The sequence below is a fragment of the Pseudophryne corroboree genome, chromosome 11 (genome assembly GCF_028390025.1).
Source record: "Pseudophryne corroboree isolate aPseCor3 chromosome 11, aPseCor3.hap2, whole genome shotgun sequence".
Classification (NCBI taxonomy): domain Eukaryota; kingdom Metazoa; phylum Chordata; class Amphibia; order Anura; family Myobatrachidae; genus Pseudophryne; species Pseudophryne corroboree.
The window spans coordinates 72,579,155-72,600,061 of record NC_086454.1 but is presented as its reverse complement, the minus strand read 5'-3'; the positions used below and the strand labels follow the sequence as shown (position 1 = coordinate 72,600,061).

At 49.2% G+C, this 20,907-nt stretch overlaps 1 protein-coding gene across 3 annotated transcripts in view; it reads right to left on the bottom strand.

Annotated features, from left to right (window-relative positions):
- Positions 1-9,958, bottom strand: part of METTL15 (methyltransferase 15, mitochondrial 12S rRNA N4-cytidine) — a 560,008-nt gene extending 550,050 nt beyond the window's left edge. The window contains exon 1 of one of the 3 annotated variants that reach the window (XM_063944421.1): positions 9,874-9,958. The gene's annotated coding sequence lies outside the window, so the exon portion shown is untranslated. Of the gene's footprint in view, positions 1-9,144; positions 9,362-9,873 lie in introns of those variants that run through there. The other 2 variants (XM_063944422.1, XM_063944423.1) reach the window with 2 other exon arrangements.
- Between the last annotated feature and the right edge of the window lie 10,949 nt (positions 9,959-20,907).

Below are 20,907 nucleotides of genomic sequence, written 5' to 3'. Positions count from 1 at the left end.
CAGTAACAGTACATGAATGACAATACACTGCTGTAAATCACTGGAACTCACTGTAATGTCACTGAACAGTCCCAATTTGTCTTATATTTAATTTTGTCACGTATGCCCCCTATACACTCGGCGGTGCACCGCCGAGCTGGCCGACGGCGAAAACGGCTGACGGGCAACCCGGCGGCAGGGGGAGAGGTGACGGTGGAGTGAAGTTTCTTCACTTCCCCCCTCCCCCCCCACCCCCCGCTCACCCGGCTCCATAGCAGTGCATGCTAATATGGACAAGATTGTCCATATTGGCCTGTACGCATAAGCGACACGGCACCAACGATGAACGACCGCGGGGCTGCGTATCGTTCATCGTTGGTGCCTACACACAGTACGATATGAACGAATGTTCATATCGTTCAGTGTTATCATAGTGTACACTCTAGGAGTGAAAAGGGGCAGGGCGCCGGAGTCCGGGGGCACATGTGCGCGCGCGCGGCCGAAACGGGGCGTGGCCACGCCAAATTAGGGGGCGTGGACACGCCTACGTCATTTTAGGGGGCGGTGCGGCCCGCAGACGCTACTATAGAGAGCGCCTGTGGCCGGTGACGTCACTGTTGGGGGCGTGCCCAGCACCTCCGTCGGTGCTGGGCTTCCCCCAGCCCTCTCCCAATGCGTGAATGGATGCCGCGCGCATGCGCACGGCATCTATACACGCCGGGAGGGCAGGAAGCGGGCAGCTGTTCTAGCAGGGCGCCGCAAAAGGGGCAGGGCGGGTTTTTCCTGCTAAAAAACGGGCAGGGCGCGGCGCCCTGCTAAAACAGCCTAGAGTGAACACTATTCTCGCATAACGCGCAGGGCCCTTAGGCCATCCAGTATAGTGACATGAGTAAATATTTATAAAATGGCATGGTAAAATAACAAAAACTTACTAACATGATTGGACACATTACAACATAGAAACAGAATTTGACGGCAGATAAGTACCACTGGTTCCGGTATGGTCGACATGGATAAATGGTCGACACATGAAATGGTTGACACATTAACGATCGACACATGAAAAGGTCAACATGGATTTTTGAACTGTTTTTGGTGTCATTTATTCCATAACATGACCAGAAACCCCAACCAGTGTACCGCGTCCCCTTGCATGGCTCGCAAGCTGCGGGCAAGGTGCCTCGCGCATGTGGATTGTAAAGTATGAAGAAGTTAATAATCTATTTTTTTTTTTTTTTTAAAGACATGTCAACCTTTTCAAGTGTCGACCTTTTTTCCATGTCGGCCATGTCAATGTCGACCAATATTGGTCAACCTAATGAGTGGACCATCTGAACGGATACCAGAACCACTTGGCCCATCTGATCTGCCTGGTTTTTTATCCTTTAGGCTTAAGGCTCATCCCTATTTGAGCCTTAATTCTTTGTTGGAATATTCATATGCCTATCCCAAGCATGTGTAAATTGCTCTATAGTTTCAGCCTCTACCACCTCTGACGGGAAACTATTCCACTTATCCACTACCCTTCACGTGACCGTGCATTATTTCCCAATGACCACACACCACCCAGCGTAACCACACACTTTACTTCAAACTGTCATATTACCATCTGTAACCAAAAGCACATCGCCACCTTACTGACCGCTGTACATCCCCACTGCCTCACTGACCACCGCACATCCCCACTGCCTCACTTACCGCCGCACATCACCCCTGCCTCACTGACCGCCATACATCCCCACTGCCTCACTGACCGCCGCACTTCCCCACTGCCTCACTGACCGCCGCACATCACACCTGCCTCACTGACCGCCGCACATCACTCCTGCCTCACTGACCGCCGCACATCACTCCTGCCTCACTGACCGCCGCACATCTTCACGGCCTTACTGTCCCCACTGCATCACTGACCGCTGCACATCCCCACTGCCTCACTGACAAATGCACAACCCCACTGCCTCACTGACCGCTGTACATCACCACTGCCTCACTGACAAATGCACATCCCCACTGCCTCACTGACCGCCGTACATCACCACTGCCTCACTGAGCGCCGCACATCACCACTGCCTCACTGACAGCTGCACATCACCATTGCCTCACTGACAGCTGCACATCAGCACTGCCTCACTGACAGCTGCACATCAGCACTGCCTCACTGACAGCTGCACATCAGCTGTGCCTCACTGACAAACAAACATTTCTGAAAAATGTCAACTGTTATAGGGGCAGATTTACTAAGCCTTGGAGAAATAAAGTGGAGAGAGATAAAGTACCAACCAACAAGCGCCTGTCATTTTTTCAAACAGCCTGAAACATGACAGAAGCTGATTGGTTGGTCCTTTATCTCTATAACTCTCCAAGGTTTTGTACATCTGTCACTTAAGGGGGGTACACACAGGGAGATGTGTGCTGAGCGATCTATCACAGACCGCTCAGCACACATCTCTTCCCCAGCTTAGCACTCAGCGTGATGAGCAACCTGACTAGATTGTACCTGCATGCAGGTACAATCTAGTACCGGGAACAGCGACGCCTTAGAGAGTGATAAATAGCACAGTGACATACCTCCCAACTGTCCTGATTTTCGCGGGACAGTCCCTTTTTTTTGGGGGGGGGGGGGGGCAATTGGGAGACTCCTGTCACTGCTGCTCTGCTTAGCAGAGTAGCTGTGAATAGACGCTGCGCGCATGCACGCAGCATCTATTCGCAAGTGACAGAGGGAGAGAGGGCATGCTAGCAGCTCACAGAGCGCTGTGCATGCCCTCTCAGTGATGTTGAAAGGGGTGTGTCTCATGATCGCAGCTCAGCCACAAGGCCACGCCCCCTTTCATATATGCCATGCATTGCGGGTCCCTCTTTATACTTTTACAAAGTTGGGAGGTATGCGGTGATAAAGTACTAACCAATCAGCTACTAACTTCCATGTTACAGGCGGTTTTTGAAAAAATAAGATTTTACTCACCGGTAAATCTATTTCTCGTAGTCCGTAGTGGATGCTGGGAACTCCGAAAGGACCATGGGGAATAGCGGGCTCCGAAGGAGGCTGGGCACTCTAGAAAGATTTATGACTACCTGGTGTGCACTGGCTCCTCCCACTATGACCCTCCTCCAAGCCTCAGTTAGGACACTGTGCCCGTACGAGCTGACATAATAAGGAAGGATTTTGAATCCCGGGTAAGACTCATACCAGCCACACCAATCACACCGTACAACTCGTGATACTATATCCAGTTTGACAGTATGAAAACAACTGAGCCTCTCAACAGATGGCTCAACAATAACCCTTTAGTTAGCAATAACTATTTACAAGTATTGCAGACAATCCGCACTTGGGATGGGCGCCCAGCATCCACTACGGACTACGAGAAATAGATTTACCGGTGAGTAAAATCTTATTTTCTCTGACGTCCTAGTGGATGCTGGGAACTCCGAAAGGACCATGGGGATTATACCAAAGCTCCCAAACGGGCGGGAGAGTGCGGATGACTCTGCAGCACCGAATGAGAGAACTCAAGGTCCTCCTCAGCCAGGGTATCAAATTTGTAGAATTTTGCAAACGTGTTTGCCCCTGACCAAGTAACAGCTCGGCAAAGTTGTAAAGCCGAGACCTCTCGGGCAGCCGCCCAAGATGAGCCCACCTTCCCTGTGGAATGGGCTTTCACTGATTTAGGATGCGGCAGTCCAGCCGCAGAATGCGCCTGCTGAATCGTGTCACAGATCCAGCGAGCGATAGTCTGCTTAGAAGCAGGAGCACCCAGCCTGTTGGGTGCATACAGGATAAATAGCGAGTCAATTTTCTTGACTCTAGCCGTCCTGGAAACATAATTTTTCAAGGCCCTGACTACGTCCAGTAACTTGGAATCCTCCAAGTCTCTAGTAGCCGCAGGCACCACAATAGGTTGGTTCAAGTGAAAAACTGATACCACCTTAGGGAGAAACTGGGGACGAGTCCTCAATTCTGCCCTATCCATATGGAAAATCAGATAAGGACTTTTATATGACAAAGCCGCCAATTCTGATACACGCCTGGCCGAAGCCAAGGTCAATAACATGACCACTTTCCGCGTGAGATATTTTAGAGCCACGGTTTTTAGTGGTTCAAACCAATGTGATTTTAAGAAACTCAACACCACGTTGAGATCCCAAGGTGCCACTGGAGGCACAACCGGGGGCTGAATATGCAGCACTCCTTTTACAATGTCTGAACTTCAGGTACTGAAGTTAATTCTTTCTGGAAGAAAATCGACAGAGCCGAGATCTGTATCTTAATGGAGCCTAATTTTAGGCCCATAGACACTCCTGCTTGTAGGAAATGCAGAAATCGACCTAGTTGAAATTCCTCTGTTGGGGCCTTTTGTGGCCTCACACCAAGCAACATATTTCCGCCATATGCGGTGATAATGTTTTGCAGTTACATCTTTCCTGGCTTGAATCAGCATAGGAATGACTTCCTCCGGAATGCCCTTTTCCTTTAGGATCCGGCGTTCAACCGCCATGCCATCAAAACGTAGCCGCGGTAAGTCTTGGAACAGACAGGGCCCCTGCTGCAGCAGGTCCTGTCTGAGCGGCAGAGGCCATGGGTCCTCTGATATAATTTCTTGAAGTTCTGGGTACCAGGCTCTTCTTGGCCAATCCGGAACCACGAGTATCGTTCTTACTCCTCGCCTTCTTATTATTCTCAGTACCTTTGGTATGAGAGGCAGAGGGGGGAACACATAAACCGACTGGTACACCCACGGTGTTACCAGAGCGTCCACAGCTATCGCCTGAAGGTCCCTTGACCTGGCGCAATATCTTTTATAGCTTTTTGTTGAGGAGGGACGCCTTCATGTCCACCTGTGGCCTTTCCCAATGGTGTACAATCCTTTGGAAGACTTCTGGATGAAGTCCCCACTCTCTCGGGTGGAAGTCGTGTCTGCTGAGAAGATCTGCTTCCCAGTTGTCCACTCCGGGAATGAACACTGCTGACAGTGCTAACACATGATTTTCCGCCCATCGGAGAATCCTTGTGGCTTCTGCCATCGCCATCCTGCTTCTTGTGCCGCCCTGTTGGTTTACATGGGCGACTGCCGTGATGTTGTCTGATTGGATCAGGACCGGACGGTTTTGAAGCAGAGGTCTTGCCTGACTCAGGGCATTGTAAATGGCCCTCAGTTCCAGAATATTTATGTAGGGAAGTCACCTGACTTGACCAAAGTCCCTGGAAGCTTCTTCCCTGTGTGACTGCCCCCCAGCCTCAAAGGCTGGCATCCATGGTCACTAGGACCTAGTCCTGTATGTCGAACCTGCGGCCCTCTTGAAGATGGGCACTCTGCAGCCACTACAGTAGAGATACCCTGGTCCTTGGAGACAGGGTTATCAGCCGATGCATCTGAAGATGTGATCCGGACCACTTGTCCAACAGGTCCCCCTGAAAAGTTCTTGCATGGAACCTGCCGAATGGGATTGCTTCGTAGGAAGCTATCATTTTTCCCAGGACTCGCGTGCAATGATGCACCGATAACTGTTTTGGCTTCAGGAGGTCTCTGACTAGAGATGACAGCTCCTTGGCTTTCTCCTCCGGGAGAAACACTTATTTCTGGTCTGTGTCCAGAACCATCCCCAGGAACAGTAGACGTGTCGTAGGAAACAGCTGTGTCTTTGGACTGTTTAGAATCCAACCGTGCTGTTGTAGCACTTTCCAAAATAGTGCTACCCCGACTAGCAACTGCTCCTTGGACCTCGCCCTTATAAGGAGATTGTCCAAGTACGGGATCATTAAAAACTCCCCTTTTTCGAAGGAGTATCATCATTCCGGCCATTACCTTGGTAACACCCTCGGTGCCATGTACAGTCCAAACGGCTTGGTAATGGTAATCCTGTACCACAAATCTGAGGTACTCCTGGCGAGGATAGTAAATGGGGACATGCAGGTAAGCATCCTTGATGTCCCGGGATACCATGTAATCCCCCTCGTCCAGGCTTGCAATAACCGCCCTGAGCGATTCCATCTTGAACTTGAATTTTTTTATGTATGTGTTCAAGGATTTTAAATATAAAAAAGGGTCACACCGAACCATGCGGTTTCGGTACCCCAAACCGTGTGGAATAGTAACCCCGTCCTTGTTGAAGTAGGGGCACCTTAAGTATTACCTGATGGGAATACAGCTTATTAATTGCCTCTAGCACAGCCTCCCTGCCTGAGGGAGTTGTCGGCAAGGCATATTTGAGGAAACGGCGGGGGGGAAGACATCTCGAATTCCAGCTTGTACCCCTGAAATACTACTTGAATGAAACAGGGATCCACCTGTGAGCGAGCCCACTGATCGCTGAAATTTTTGAGACGGCCCCCCATCGTACCTGGCTACACCTGTGGAGCCCCCGCGTCATGCTGTGGACTCAGAGGAAGCGAGAGAAGAATTATGATTCTGGGAACAGGCTGACTGGTGCAGCTTTTTCCCTCTTCCCTTGTCTCAGTACAGAAAGGAAGCGCCTTTGACCCGCTTGCTTTTCTGAAGCCGAAAGGACTGTACCTGATAATACAGTGCTTTCTTAGTCTGTGAGGAAAACTGAGGTAAAAATATTTCTTCCCAGCTGTTGCTGCGGATACGAGGTCCCAGAGACCATCCCCAAATAATTCCTCACCCTTATAAGGCAGAATCTCTATGCGCCTTTTAAAGTCAGCATAACCTGTCCAGTGACAGGTCTCTAATACCCTCCTGACAGAATGGACATTACATTCATTTTGGATGCCAGCCGGCAAAATATCCCTCTGTGCATCCCTCATATATAAGACGACGTCTTTAATATGTTCTCATGTTAGCAAACTAGTATGTTTGACAGGGTCACCGACCACGCTGCAGCAGCACGCTCTGCAGGTTTCAGTCTAGTACCGGAGTGTGTAAATACAGACTTCAGGATAGCCTCCTGCTTTTTATCAACAGGTACCTTCAAAGTGGCCGTTCCTAAAACGGCAGTGCCACCTATTTTGACAACCGTGTGAGCGCCTTATCCACCCTAGGGGATATCTCCCAGCGTAACTTATCCTCTGGCGGGAAAAGGTACGCCATCAGTAACTTTTTAGAAATTACCAGTTTCTTATCAGGGGGAACTCATGCTTTTCACACACTTCATTCATTCATCTGATGGGGGAACAAAACACTGCCTGCTTTTTCTCCCCAAACATAAAAAAAACCATTTTTAGAGGTTAATGTCAGAAATGTGTAACACATTTTTTATTGCCGGGATCAAGTCACGGATGTTCCTAGTGGATTGTGTATATGTCTCAACCTTGTCGACACTGGAGTCAGACTCCGTGTCGACATCTGTGTCTGCCATCTGAATGAGCGGGCGTTTTTGAGCCCCTGATGGCCTTTGAGACGCCTGGGCAGGCGCGGGCTGAGAAGCCGGCTGTCCCACAGCTGTTACGTCATCCACCCTTTTATGTAAGGAGTTGACACTGTCGGTTAATACCTTTCACCTAACCATCCACTCTGGTGTCGGCCCCACAGGGGGCGACATCACATTTATCGGCATCTGCTCCGTCACTATATAAGCCTCCTCCTCAAACATGTCGACACAGCTGTACCGACACACCGCACACACACAGGGAATGCTCTGACTGAGGACAGGACCCCACAAAGCCCTTTGGGGAGACAGAGAGAGAGTATGCCAGCACACACCAGAGCGCTATATAATGTGGGGATTAACACTATAACTGAGTGAATTTTCCCCCATAGCTGCTTGTATATACAATATTGCGCCTAAATTTAGTGCCCCCCCTCTCTTTTTAACCCTTTGAGCCTGAAAACTACAGGGGAGAGCCTGGGGAGCTTTCTTCCAGCTGCACTGTGAAGAGAAAATGGCGCCAGTGTGTCTGAGGGAGATAGCTCCGCCCCTTTTCCGCGGCCTATTCTCCCGCTTTTTTCTGGATTCTGGCAGGGGTATTTACCACATATATAGCCCCTGGGGCTATATATTGTGGTATTTTTGCCAGCCAAGGTGTTTTTATTGCTGCTCAGGGCGCCCCCCCCAAGCGCCCTGCACCCTCAGTGACCGGAGTGTGAAGTGCGCATGAGGAGCAATGGCGCACAGCTGCAGTGCTGTGCGCTACCTTGGTGAAGACTGATGTCTTCTGCCGCCGATTTTCCGGACCTCTTCTTGCTTCTGGCTCTGTAAGGGGGACGGCGGCGCGGCTCCGGGACCGAACACCAAGGACTGGGCCTGCGGTCGATCCCTCTGGAGCTAATGGTGTCCAGTAGCCTAAGAAGCCCAATCCGGCTGCAAGCAGGCGAGTTCGCTTCTTCTCCCCTTAGTCCCTCGCTGCAGTGAGCCTGTTGCCAGCAGGTCTCACTGAAAATAAAAAACCTAATTCTATACTTTCTTTCTAGAGGCTCAGGAGAGCCCCTAGTGTGCATCCAACCTCGGCCGGGCACAAGATCTAACTGAGGCTTGGAGGAGGGTCATAGTGGGAGGAGCCAGTGCACACCAGGTAGTCATAAATCTTTCTAGAGTGCCCAGCCTCCTTCGGAGCCCGCTATTCCCCATGGTCCTTTCGGAGTTCCCAGCATCCACTAGGACGTCAGAGAAATTACAGTTAGGAGCTGGTTGGCTGGTACTTTATCACCGTGATATTTATTACTCTCCAAGGCTTGAAAAATCTGGGCCCAAATAGCCTATTCTGAACTATTGCTTCCTCCTATTCTGTATATTTGTCCCAACAGGGCTTATTTGAGAAGATCGATATGCCACTCATGCTCTGATATACATATATTACTGTTCTTCCCAGGCTTTATTTTTTGGCAATCCGCCCGGCAAAAATCCCCTGCCACCCAGCACTCACCCCAAACTCTCCCCTCTCTCGGCTGACTGAAGCTGCTCGCCGCACCATAGCGCAGCTCACAACTCCCTCCTCCCCTGTGTTCCCCCTGCTCTCCTCCCCAACGCAGGCTCCGAGTGTCTCTGCCCCTCTCCCTATGTCAGTTTGCTATGGGCTCTGCTTGCCTCCGTCCCAGGTTCCCCATGCCTCGGCCATCAAAGCCGCATTCAGCTCTGTGTAGGCATTCTGGGTTGGCCAGCACCGGGGAGAGGGGGTGAGATGGCCGCTATGTGTTATCTGTTGCTACTGCCCCCGATGCTGGGGGGCACTCTCTCCTGGCCATGTACCTGCTGGACCCTGCATACCTGCAGATGGAGCGGAACACTGCTCAGAGGAAGACCGTCTACCGAATCTCGCTCACCCTCGTGAAGAAGCAGCTGCTGGTGGAGGACGCCGAGCTGCTAGAGAGGTGCCCGGGGGCAAAGGACAACCTACCCCATAAAAAAATCTGGGGAGAACACTGTATACATAGAGATATATGCAGGGTTGAAGTCAGCCAGCCACAGAACATGTACAATTCATGTGTCCCACTTTAATTGCTCTGCTCCTGTACTTCCTTCTTAATTATGATTGCCACCACCTGTGTTGAACTAGTTAATTTGAGAATGGTGTTTCAACACAGGTGATGGAAATCACAAATTAAGAGGGAAGTCCAGGAGCAGAGCAATAGATGCAAGTGTAGCAAATGAATCAGGCTCCAGTGTTACACATTTAATTCCTGTTCTTCATTAAGTGACCACTGTGTACCACACTTGCCTACCTGACCTTCTCCATGACGGAGAAAATGCTCTGTTCCTGGACTTTCCTGGTAATGTATGATTGCCATCACCTGTGGTGAAACACCTTTCTTATCAATTAACTAGCTCACCACAGGTGATGGCAATCATACATTACCAGGAAAGTCCAGGAACAGAGCATTTTCTCCCTCATGGAGAAGGTCAGGTAGGGAAGTATGCTGTGTGCTGATTGCATGTAGTAGTGTACTTGCACGAGTAGCTGATGAGCTGTGCTAGTGAGAATGAACCCCCACTTACTATCACACACACACTGGCCGCCGCCGGATACTATGTAGCCTCCTATGATACTGTTATGTCTGCTGCTGCAGGACAGACCGGAAGTCGCTTTCTGCGCGGACGCATCCAGCGGCGCTCACTGTTTTATACGGACTCCACACAACAAGCGCCCGCAAACACAGTTCCGTGTAGCAGATGGTGCTTGGTGTCAGGACAACAATTACCAGCATCCTGCCATCCTCAGATCATTAGTTGTGTTAAGGGTATGCTGGTAGTAAGAACTATTCATGCGAGAGTGGCATTCCATGCGCCCAGAGCTGGTACATCAGTGAGAGGGGAAGGATTTAGGGGGCATGCTTACAGTTGACAAGCTGTTTTTTCTGGCTTTAAAACTATACTACTACATTATAAAAGGGAAGAAAATTGCCATTGAGCTGCTCTTTTCCCTAGCTGGAGCAATAAAGGCAGACATGTTTCCTGGAGCTCTGATAGTTTGGTAATATTATCATCAGCATACCTCCAGACATTTGTGACCGAAGCGTTGGGACATGCACACGAAAATGGGGCAAGGGTACACATCACACTGCGCTTTGCATCATACTAATGGCATGACCGCGTGTCACACTGTTGCTTCTCAGGCTCTCTAAACGCTTTATATGCCGCACACGAGAGAGCATTCCCACCCAACCTTGCCCTTCTCTGCAGAGTACGTGGGTAGGACGGCACCAAAATCAGGGTTTTTGGGACGTATATATCCCTGTTTTGGTTACGCTCAGTTCCGTAGGTTTATAGGTGGTTCCTTGTGAAGCTCACGCAATTGCCCACTGCCCAGCAGTCTTTTAGTCTCCTGCAGCCAAAGACTTTGCTTATAGCGGCCGCCTTTCCAGGGTGAATTAGGTAATCCCCGCACTCAGATGTCTGCAGGTTTTCTGTATATACAAGGCGACTATCGGAGGCTGGACAGGGATAAATGCAGTACGGTGAGACGTTCACCTGACACAACCTTACTACTATGCTAAGGCACAGACTGAGGAGTGTGTTCCTAATAGAAACAAAATGTACGTATAACAATGTACAGAGTATTGAAAACAACAACACTGAATATACGAATAATTGTGAATGCAACAATGCATAAAATGTAATAAGCAACTTAATAAATGTTAAAGCAACAATGCTCAAAGATGTTATAAGCAACCAGACCGGAATTACATGCAACAATGCACAGGATGTATATAATAAAGAAATGCAGGCAAAGCAGTGCCTGTGTGGAAACCCCACACAAACCGGAATACAAGGCTAGCTGGATCTGATCAGGCAATCAGTCTGGCAAGGTCTCCGGGCCACAGGTATTACACAGGCAAACAGGATCTCATACGAGCTGACAGGTTCACATTGAAGCAAGAACTATCACCAGCGACCTGGGGAGTGAACTGGAAGTGAATATATGTGGGCAACAACCAATCACCCTCTGACTGCAAAACAAGTGCAGCTGCCCTGCTACACGTATATCTATTTCCTAAGCAACGGGGAACGCCGTCTGCCTGCAGCATCCCATTGCTAGGAGTCCGGCGGCTCCCCGCGCCCGGTGTCTGACTGTTGCTAGGCGCCGGGCGTGGGTCAGCAGGAGACGCGGCATCCCGGCTCCCAGGCAATGGCCAGGACGCGCGTCTCCTGCTGCTGCTGACAATCCCACACTTTTAAATAGTGCCAAATAAGGATCTGGTTAACAGTCCTGGTTGTACAGTAGCTGGGGCAGTGAAGGGAACTCCAGTATCGTAAGCTGCATCAGTAATGATCATTGATGGTTTTCTACCAATGGTCAATGTTGTGTCATATATGGTGGAGGTCCTATGTTTCTCTTTCATTGTTGGCACAGCTTTGATGGTAAAGTGGCGATAAGTTATTTTTTCTTGCATGTTTCTTAGCCGTGCCCTCCTTCTCTGATTGGTCCATTGTGTGGCCCCACTTGTGATGCACACCAATGGTATATACCATCTTTGGCTTTTGATGGAAAGCACTGATGGCGCCATCGATGATCTCCATCAAATTTGACTGTGAACCATTCAATTGTCGTCAGTATGCATTAGTGCAGAGCTACCATGATGGGCTCCAGAAGCATGGAGCCATTCTAGGGGTGGGTGGTGGGGGGGGGGGCATATGTACATTGTACCAAGGGGCCCCAAGGTTTGGATGGGCGCCAACCATACAGGCAGTCGCCAACCACCAATAAAAAAACTGTAAGAATGTTTCATTTAGAAACATCCAAGCTCTGCATAACAATATAAACAAATGTAAACTTAAGTAACCCCTTCCATCCCCCCCAGTTAGCCTCAACAGTGTAGACTGGGGAAAGTATAGATGTTTGCATGTGCGTGGTGACACGAGGGCCGCAACGCTTCTCCCGATCATGCTTAGGAGCAAGCAATGAGCAATCGATGACACAGCAGTGGCAGCAGCCACAGAGATACAAGAAGGAACTACAGTACAATGGGGCAGATGTATTAAGCCTGGAGAAGTGATAAAGCGGTGATAAGTACAGGGTGGTAACGCACCAGCCAATCAGCTCCTAACTGTCAATGTATATATTGGAGCTGATTGGCTGGTGTGTTATCACCTTGCATTTATCACTGATTTATCACTTCTCCAGGCTTAATACATCTGCACTAGTTTTTATATCCTGCCAAATTTATTGCAGCCGAGTGTGACGTTAGGTTAAGCCAGGTTAGTACATTACGGAAAATAGGATTTTGGTACTTACCGATAAATCTTTTTCTCCTAGTCCGTAGAGGATGCTGGGGACTCCAAAAGGACCATGTGGTATAGACGAGATCCGCAGGAGCTTGGGCACACTGAAAAGACTTAATCTGGGTGTGAACTGGCTCCTCCCTATATGCCCCTCCTCCAGACCTCAGTTATAGGAACTGTGCCCAGGAGAGACGGACATTTCGAGGAAAGATTTTTGTTTAAACTAAGGGCTACCAACATACCAGCCCACACCACAAACATACCGTACAACCAGAGTAACATTAAACCAGATAACAGTATTAATTAACAACAGCAACAAGCTGAAACAAGAAATACACAACCCGTGTATAAACTAATTTAACTAGCAAGAAAACACTGCAAGTAACAGTCCGCAGTGGGATGGGCGCCCAGCATCCTCTACGGACTAGGAGAAAATGATTTATCGGTAAGTACCAAAATCCTATTTTCTCTTACGTCCTAGAGGATGCTGGGGACTCCAAAAGGACCATGGGGTTTATACCAAAGCTCCAGAACGGGCGGGAGAGTGCGGAGGACTCTGCAGCACCGACTGAGCAAACGCAAGGTCCTCATCAGCCAGGGTATCAAACTTATAGAACTTAGAAAAAGTGTTTGAACCCGACCAAGTAGCTGCTCGGCAAAGCTGTATCGCCGAGACGCCTCGGGCAGCCACCCAAGATGAGCCCACTTTTCTGGTAGAATGGGCTTTTACTGACTTCGGCACCGGTAGTCCGGCCGAAGAATGAGCCTGCTGAATCGTACTACAAATCCAGCGTGCAATAGTCTGTTTTGAAGCAGGTTGACCAATTTTGTTGGAAGCATACAAGACAAAAAGCGCCTCAGTTTTTCTGGCAACAGCTGTCCTAGTGACGTAGATCTTCAACGCTCTTACAACATCCAGAGATTTTGGAATCGCCACAGCCTCCGTAGCCACCGGGACCACAATTGGTTGGTTAATGTGAAATGAAGAAACCACCTTCGGCAGAAATTGTTGACGAGTCCTCAATTTCGCCCTATCCGAATGAAAAATCAAGTACGGGCTCTTATGAGATAAGGCCGCCAACTCTGACACCCACCTGGCAGACGCCAGCGCCAATAGCATAACTACCTTCCAAGTGAGAAATTTCAATTCAACCTTATGCAAAGGCTCAAACCAGGAAGACATGAGAAACCGTAAGTCCACATCAAGCTCCCATGGAGCTACAGGAGGCACAAACGGAGGATTGATATGCATTACTCCTTTCACAAAAGTCTGAACCTCTGGGAAAGAAAATAGACAAAGCCGAAATCTGCACTTTGATGTAACCTAATTTCAGGCCTGCGTCTACTCCCGCCTGTAAAAAGTGGAGAAAGCGCCCCAAGTGAAAATCTTCCGCAGGAGCCATTTTAGACTCACACCAGGAAACATACTTTCTCCAAATACGGTGATAATGTTGCGCCGTAACCTCCTTCCTAGCCTTAATGAGAGTTGGAATGACCTCCCTTACGAGCTAAGATCTGGCGCTCAACCTCCATGCCGTCAAACGCAGCCGCGGTAAGTCTGGAAACACGCATGGACCCTGCAACAACAGGTCCTCTCTTAGAGGAAGCGGCCTAGGATCTTCCACCAGTAATTCCTGAAGATCCGGGTACCAGGCCCTTCTTGGCCAATCTGGAACGACGAGAATCGCCTGAACCCTTGCTCGTCGAATGATCCCCAGTACCTTTGGATTGAGAGAAAGTGGAGGGAACACATACACCGACTGGAACACCCACGGAGACACCAGGGCGTCCACTGCACTGGCTTGGGGGTCCCTTGACCTGGAACAATACCTCGGGAGCTTCTTGTTGAGACGAGACGCCATCATGTCGATCAATGGAATTCCCCAATGTTTTGTCACCTCTGCAAATACCTCTTGGTGAAGAGCCCACTATCCCGGATGGAGATCGTGTCTGCTGAGGAAATCTGCTTCCCAGTTGTCCACTCCCGGTAGGAAGACTGCTGACAGGGCGCTCACGTGTTGTTCCGCCCAGCGAAGGATTCTTGTGGCCTCCTCCATTGCCACTATGCTCCTTGTTCCGCCTTGACGGTTTATATGTTCCACCGCTGTGATGTTGTCTGACTGTACCAGGACAGGTCGACCCTGAAGAAGGCTTCTTGCTTGCAGCAGGCCGTTGTAAATGGCTCTTAACTCGAGAACATTTATGTGGAGACAAGCTTCCTGGAGCGACCATTTCCCCTGGAAGTTCCTTCCTTGGGTGACTGCGCCCCAGCCCCGGAGACTTGCATCAGTTGTCAGAAGTACCCAATCCTGGATACCGAACCGGCGTCCCCCTAGGAGGTGAGGACTTTGTAGCCACCACAGGAGAGAAATTCTGGCTCTGGGAGATAGACTTATCTTCCGGTGCATGTGCAGGTGAGACCCGGACCATTTGCTCAGCAAGTCCCACTGAAACACCCGGGCATGAAACCTGCCAAATGGAATGGCTTCGTACGCCGCAACCATTTTCCCCAGAACCCGAGTACAGTGATGGATCGACACACTCGTCGGCCTCAGAAGTTCCCTGACCATCGTCTGCAGTTCCAGAGCTTTTTCTTCTGGAAGAAATACTTTCTGTAAATCCGTGTCCAGAATCATGCCCAGAAAAGGTAGCCGAGTGGTCGGAATCAACTGAGATTTTGGCAAATTGAGTACCCAACCTTGCTGTTGCAGAACCGACAGTGACAAATTTACACTTCTCAGCAACCGTTCCTTGGACCTCGCCTTTATCAGGAGATCGTCCAAGTACGGGATAACTGTAACCCCTTGTTTGCGAAGGAGAACCATCATTTCCGCCATGACTTTGGTGAAAATCCTCGGAGCCGTGGAAAGCCCAAACGGCAACGTCTGAAATTGGTAATGAGAATCCTGTATCGCAAACCTGAGGAAGGCCTGATGTGAAGGACATATCGGGACATGTTAGTAGGCATCCTTTATGTCGACTGACGCCATAAAATCCCCCCCTTCCAGGCTAGCAATTACCGCTCAAAGAGATTCCATCTTGAACTTGAAAACTTTCAAGTATGGATTGAGGGATTTTAGATTTAGAATTGGTCTGACCCAACCGTCCGGTTTCAGCACAACAAAGAGGCTCGAGTAGAACCCCTCCCCCCGTTGGGACGAGGGTACGGGAACAATGACCATCTGTAGACACAATTTTTGTATTGCTGCCAGCACCACCTCCCTGTCCGGAAGAGCTACTGGTAACGCCGAAATGAAGAACCGGTGAGGGGGTATCTCCCGAAACTCCAGCTTGTATCCCTGAGACACAATCTCTAGGACCCAAGGATCCAGGTCTGATTGAATCCAGACCTGACTGAATATTTGTAGACGGCCCCCCACCAGTCCGGACTCCCCCAGGGAAGCCCCAGCATCATGCGGTGGACTTGGTAGAAGCAGGGGAGGACTTGTGGTCCTGGGCGCCTGACACTGCAGGTGGTTTCCTTCCCCTTCCTCTACCTTTTGAAGCGAGGAAGGACGAACCTTTTCCACGCCTGTATTTATTGTGACGAAAGGACTGCATCTGCTGATGTGGTGCCTTTTTCTGTTGTGTGGGAACATAAGGAAGAAAAGAGGACTTACCCGCAGTCGTGGTCGAGACTAGGTCAGCCAAGCCGTCCCCAAACAAGACAGTATCCGGACTCCAGGTCGACACACCTTAGGTTGACGCCAATTGGTTGACACACCTTAGGTCAACATGGACAAAAGGTCGACATGTAAAAAAAAAAGGTCGACAGGAACATGCTCGACATGGAAAAAGGTTGACATGAGTTTTTTATGTTTTTTTTTCATTTTTCGAACCTTTTCATACTTAACGATCCACGTGGACTACGATTGGAACGGTAATCTGTGCCGAGCGAAGCGGAGCGAAGGCACCATACCCGAAGCATGGCGAGCGAAGCGGTGCACTAATTGGGGTTCCCGGTCACTCTACGAAGAAAACGACACCAAAAAAACATAAAAAACTCATGTCGACCTTTTCCCATGTCGACCTTGTTCCTATCGACCTTTTGTCCATGTCGAACTTTTGTCCATGTCGACCTAAGGTGTGTCGACCAATTGGCGTCGACATAAGGTGTGTCGACCTTTTTGTTGTCAACCCTGAGTCCCAGACCCAAACAAGACAGTACCTTTGAAGGGTAACACTTCCATAGCCCTCTTGGAGTCGGCATCAGCATTCCATTGATGGATCCACAACGCCCTCCTGGCTGATATCGACATGGCATTGGCTCTTGATTCCAAGAGACAGACGTCCCTCGCCGCATCCTTCAGGTAATCTGCAGAGTCCTTGATATAACCAAGAGTCAAAAGAACATTATCTTTATCAAGGGTATCCATATCATTAGCTAAATTCTCAGCCCATTTAGCAATAGCACTACTCACCCATACCGACGCCACAGCAGGTCTGAGCAATGCACCCGAATTAGCGAAAATGGACTTCAGAGACGTCTCCAGCTTGCGATCCGACGGATCTTTGAGAGCTGCCGTGTCAGGAGACGGAAGCGCCACTTTCTTAGACAAGCGAGATAGAGCTTTGTCAACATTTGGAGACGCCTCCCATTTTTCCCTGTCATCCGAGGGGAACGGATATGCCATGTATATCCTCTTGGGAATCTGCCACCTCTTATCCGGCGACTCCCAAGCCTTTTCACAAAGAGTATTAATTTCATGAGAGGGGGGAAACTTCACCTCAGGTTTTTTTTCCCCTAAACAAGCAAATCCTTGTTTCCTGTACCGCAGGTTCATCAGAAATGTGTAAAACATCTTTTATAGCCACAATCATGTACTGAATACTCTTAACTAATCGTGGATGTAAAGCAGCCTCAGTGAAATCGACCTCAGAATCAGAGTCAGTGTCGGTATCAGTATCTACCACTTGAGTAAATGGCCGCTTTTGCGACCCAGATGAGGTCTGTACCTGAGACAAAGCTTCTTCCATGGACTTTTTCCACACCTGTGTCTGTGACTCAGACTTATCCAACCTCTTTGATAAAGAAGCTACATTCGAATTTATCGTACTGAGCAATGCGAGTAAATCAGGTGTCGGCTGCGTCGACAGTCCCAAATCTAGCCTCGCATCCGCTCCCCCAATAACCTCCTCTGGTGAATAACATTCAGCCTCAGACATGCCAACACGTAGTACCGACACACAGATACACACAGAACGTCCCAGCTAGGTGACAGGCACACAATGAAGCCCAGATAGAGGACACAGAGGGAGTATGCCAGCCCACACCCCAGCGCCCATATATCCCGACAAAAGATATATGTTCCCAGTGCTACTTAATTTATAATGATAAGAAGCACCACACTGCGCCCCCCCCCCTTCTGAATATCTCCCCGTTACTTGTGAGAGGAATGTGGAGGTCCCGGCAGCGTCTCCTTCAGTTGAAAAAGAAGATGGCGCCTGTGAGCCGCGGGACAAAGCTCCGCCCCCTTCCCGGGGCGCTTCGGCCCGCCAAATTTGAAAATGAAAAAGATGCCGGCGGGGGTTTAAGAAAGCCTTCTGCCGGTCCCTGTTCTCAGTAACATGCTGCCCAGGGCGCCCCCCCCCCCAGCGCCCTGCACCCTGTAACTACCGTTGGTGATGTGTGTGGGAGCATGGAGCACAGCGTTAACGCTGTGCTGCACCTTCCGTTACTGAAGTCTTCTGCCGTCCTGAAGTCTTCTGATCTTCTCATACTCACCCGACTTCTTTCTTCTGGCTTCTGTGAGGGGGTGACGGCGTGGCTCCGGGTACAAGCAGCTAGGCGCACCAAGTGATCGAACCCTCTGGAGGTAATGGTGTCCAGTAGCCGAGAAGCAGAGCCCTTAACTAAGAAGAAGTAGGTCTGCTTCTCTCCCCTCACTCCCACGATGCAGGGAGCCTGTAGCCAGCAGGTCTCCCTGAAAATAAAAAACCTAACAAAAAGTATTTTCCAGAGAAACTCAGGAGAGCTCCCCTGTGAATGTCCAGTCAGTCCTGGGCACAAAGTCTAACTGAGGTCTGGGGGAGGGGCATAGAGGGAGGAGCCAGTTCACACCCAGTTTAAGTCTTTTCAGTGTGCCCAAGCTCCTGCGGATCCCGTCTATACCCCATGGTCCTTTTGGAGTCCCTAGCATCCTTTTGGACGTAAGAGAAAAGGGAGACACAAAGGCATTAATGTACTGTTTCCAAAATTTCTGTTGTCAGTTCTGCCTCCAATGCTCCTTGATAGGAGCTCCAGTAATCTTAAGGCTGCATGGCAATAAGCCCCAGAACTAAGGCCTGATAGATATCCTGGTGGCTTCGCTACTCTGTTTGCATGTGTTGCAGCCATTACAGAACGCAGAGGAGTGAATAGGCATAGTCAGTGGCAGTACAACTATTGGAAGTACTGAAACGCCCAGAGATCTACTGCCCATGCAGCTAGGGGCATATTAATACAATTATTTTCCAAAGGTGGTAGTGAAGCTTTAACCAAGCACATGAATGCCATGGATTTTATAATTTAGAAATAATTGTATAAATGTTGTTGGCTTGCAGAATTACATAATGCTAAATTATTTATATAAAAATGTACCAATATACATAAGTGTATCTGCAGCATTTAGAATATATTGATGGAATTAGAACGAGTGGTCTTCAGTATGCCGCCGTCCGGGATCCCGGCGACCAGCATACCGGCGCCGGGATCCCGACCGCCGGCATACCGACACATATTCTCCCTCTTGGGGGTCCACGAACTCCCAGGAGGGAAAATAAATAGCGTGGCGCGCGGAGCGCACCACCGTGCCCGCAAGGGGCTCATTAGCGCTCGCCCAGCTGCCGGTATGCCGGCGGTCGGGATCCCAGCCGCCGGCCACCCATACTACACCCATGAGAACAACCTCTGAATACTTAGAGCAACATTGGGAATTTCAGGTGATGACTGAGATGATCATATGGAACATCGAGACTAATTCAACCATATTATTATTTTAGTGTGGAAAGGGCTAACATTGACCAAAAGATCACAAATATTCAGCTGGTGTCAAATGGTAAACACTAATAGATGAGACAGTTGATAAGGTGATCCTCAGCCACAGCGAGGGAGAATGACACTTTCAGACAAGCTTTAAAGCGCATAAAATATTTTTCTCTATCACTGGTAAGGATAAAAACACCCCCCAAAAAGCCAAGGGGTATATTTGCTAAGTGGCAGGTTAAGCCTATAAATTTTACGCTGAACTACTGTTTAATGCAAAACACATCGGACTTTGCAGTACTTAGTACCACTTTAAATGTTGAGGCCAATTCTTAAGAAGGCCACACACATACACATTATCTTTCCAACCAGTCAGCCAGGGTTATTTTAACAGCATGGTAGTCCCTGGGCAACACACTGAACTAGGGCCCCTACCCACCCATTCATGGGAAAACATTTTTTTTTTTTAAATCATAACTTACTCCTCCTGCGCTGCTTTGTGGTCTCTCCACATGCTTCCATACACTGAATGACTCTCATCACTCTGATTGGTGAATAGCTCCAGCCATCCCCCAATCAGCATTCTGACAACCATTCACTGCCTGGCTGCAGGCTAGCTGCTCTGCTAGTTTTTAATTCACAAAGCGGCTGGGCAGCATTCTCTGCCTGCCTCCCAAAAAGCTCTGGATGCCCTCCGGCCCAGACGTTCTAAGGCCCCTAGAATCGTGGGGCCCTGGGCAACTGTCCAGTGTGTCTATATGTTATGATGGTCTTGTAGCCATCTATTTATCATAGGACAACGGACCATTTGCTCACAGTGCCAGTTGGCTATTCATATGCACGTAGATGGTCTGTCTTTTGGGTGCTTTTGTGGGAGTGCCGCGGGTGCGGCGCTGAAGTGTTTGCATACACAGACGCTGTATTGCTCACAGTGTAGGCCATACTCAGATGGAGAATCTGCACTTAGCACACAGCTGGTGAAAGTTTCACTGGTGCAAACAATAGTGGTATATAAAGATGCACATATTGGTATTTGACAGTGTAAAGAAGCTCAAAGTGGGCGTCTCCGTTCTTGCACATAGATACACTCAGTTATACACTGTGGAAGGGCTTGTAATGGTATTAGTGGTAAAGTCACAGATGTGTGACCGCCAAAATACACACACATGGGTGCCGATATGTCCGATTCACAATCAGCCCCTAAATTTCACAATTATTCAATGGTGGTAATTCCACCAAAACGTCAACATGGAAATGGTCGACATAAAAAGATAGACAAATGTTGTTTTTTTTTAAATGTAACATGTTTTTGGCCTATTTCATACCTTCTCTATCCATGTTGGCAT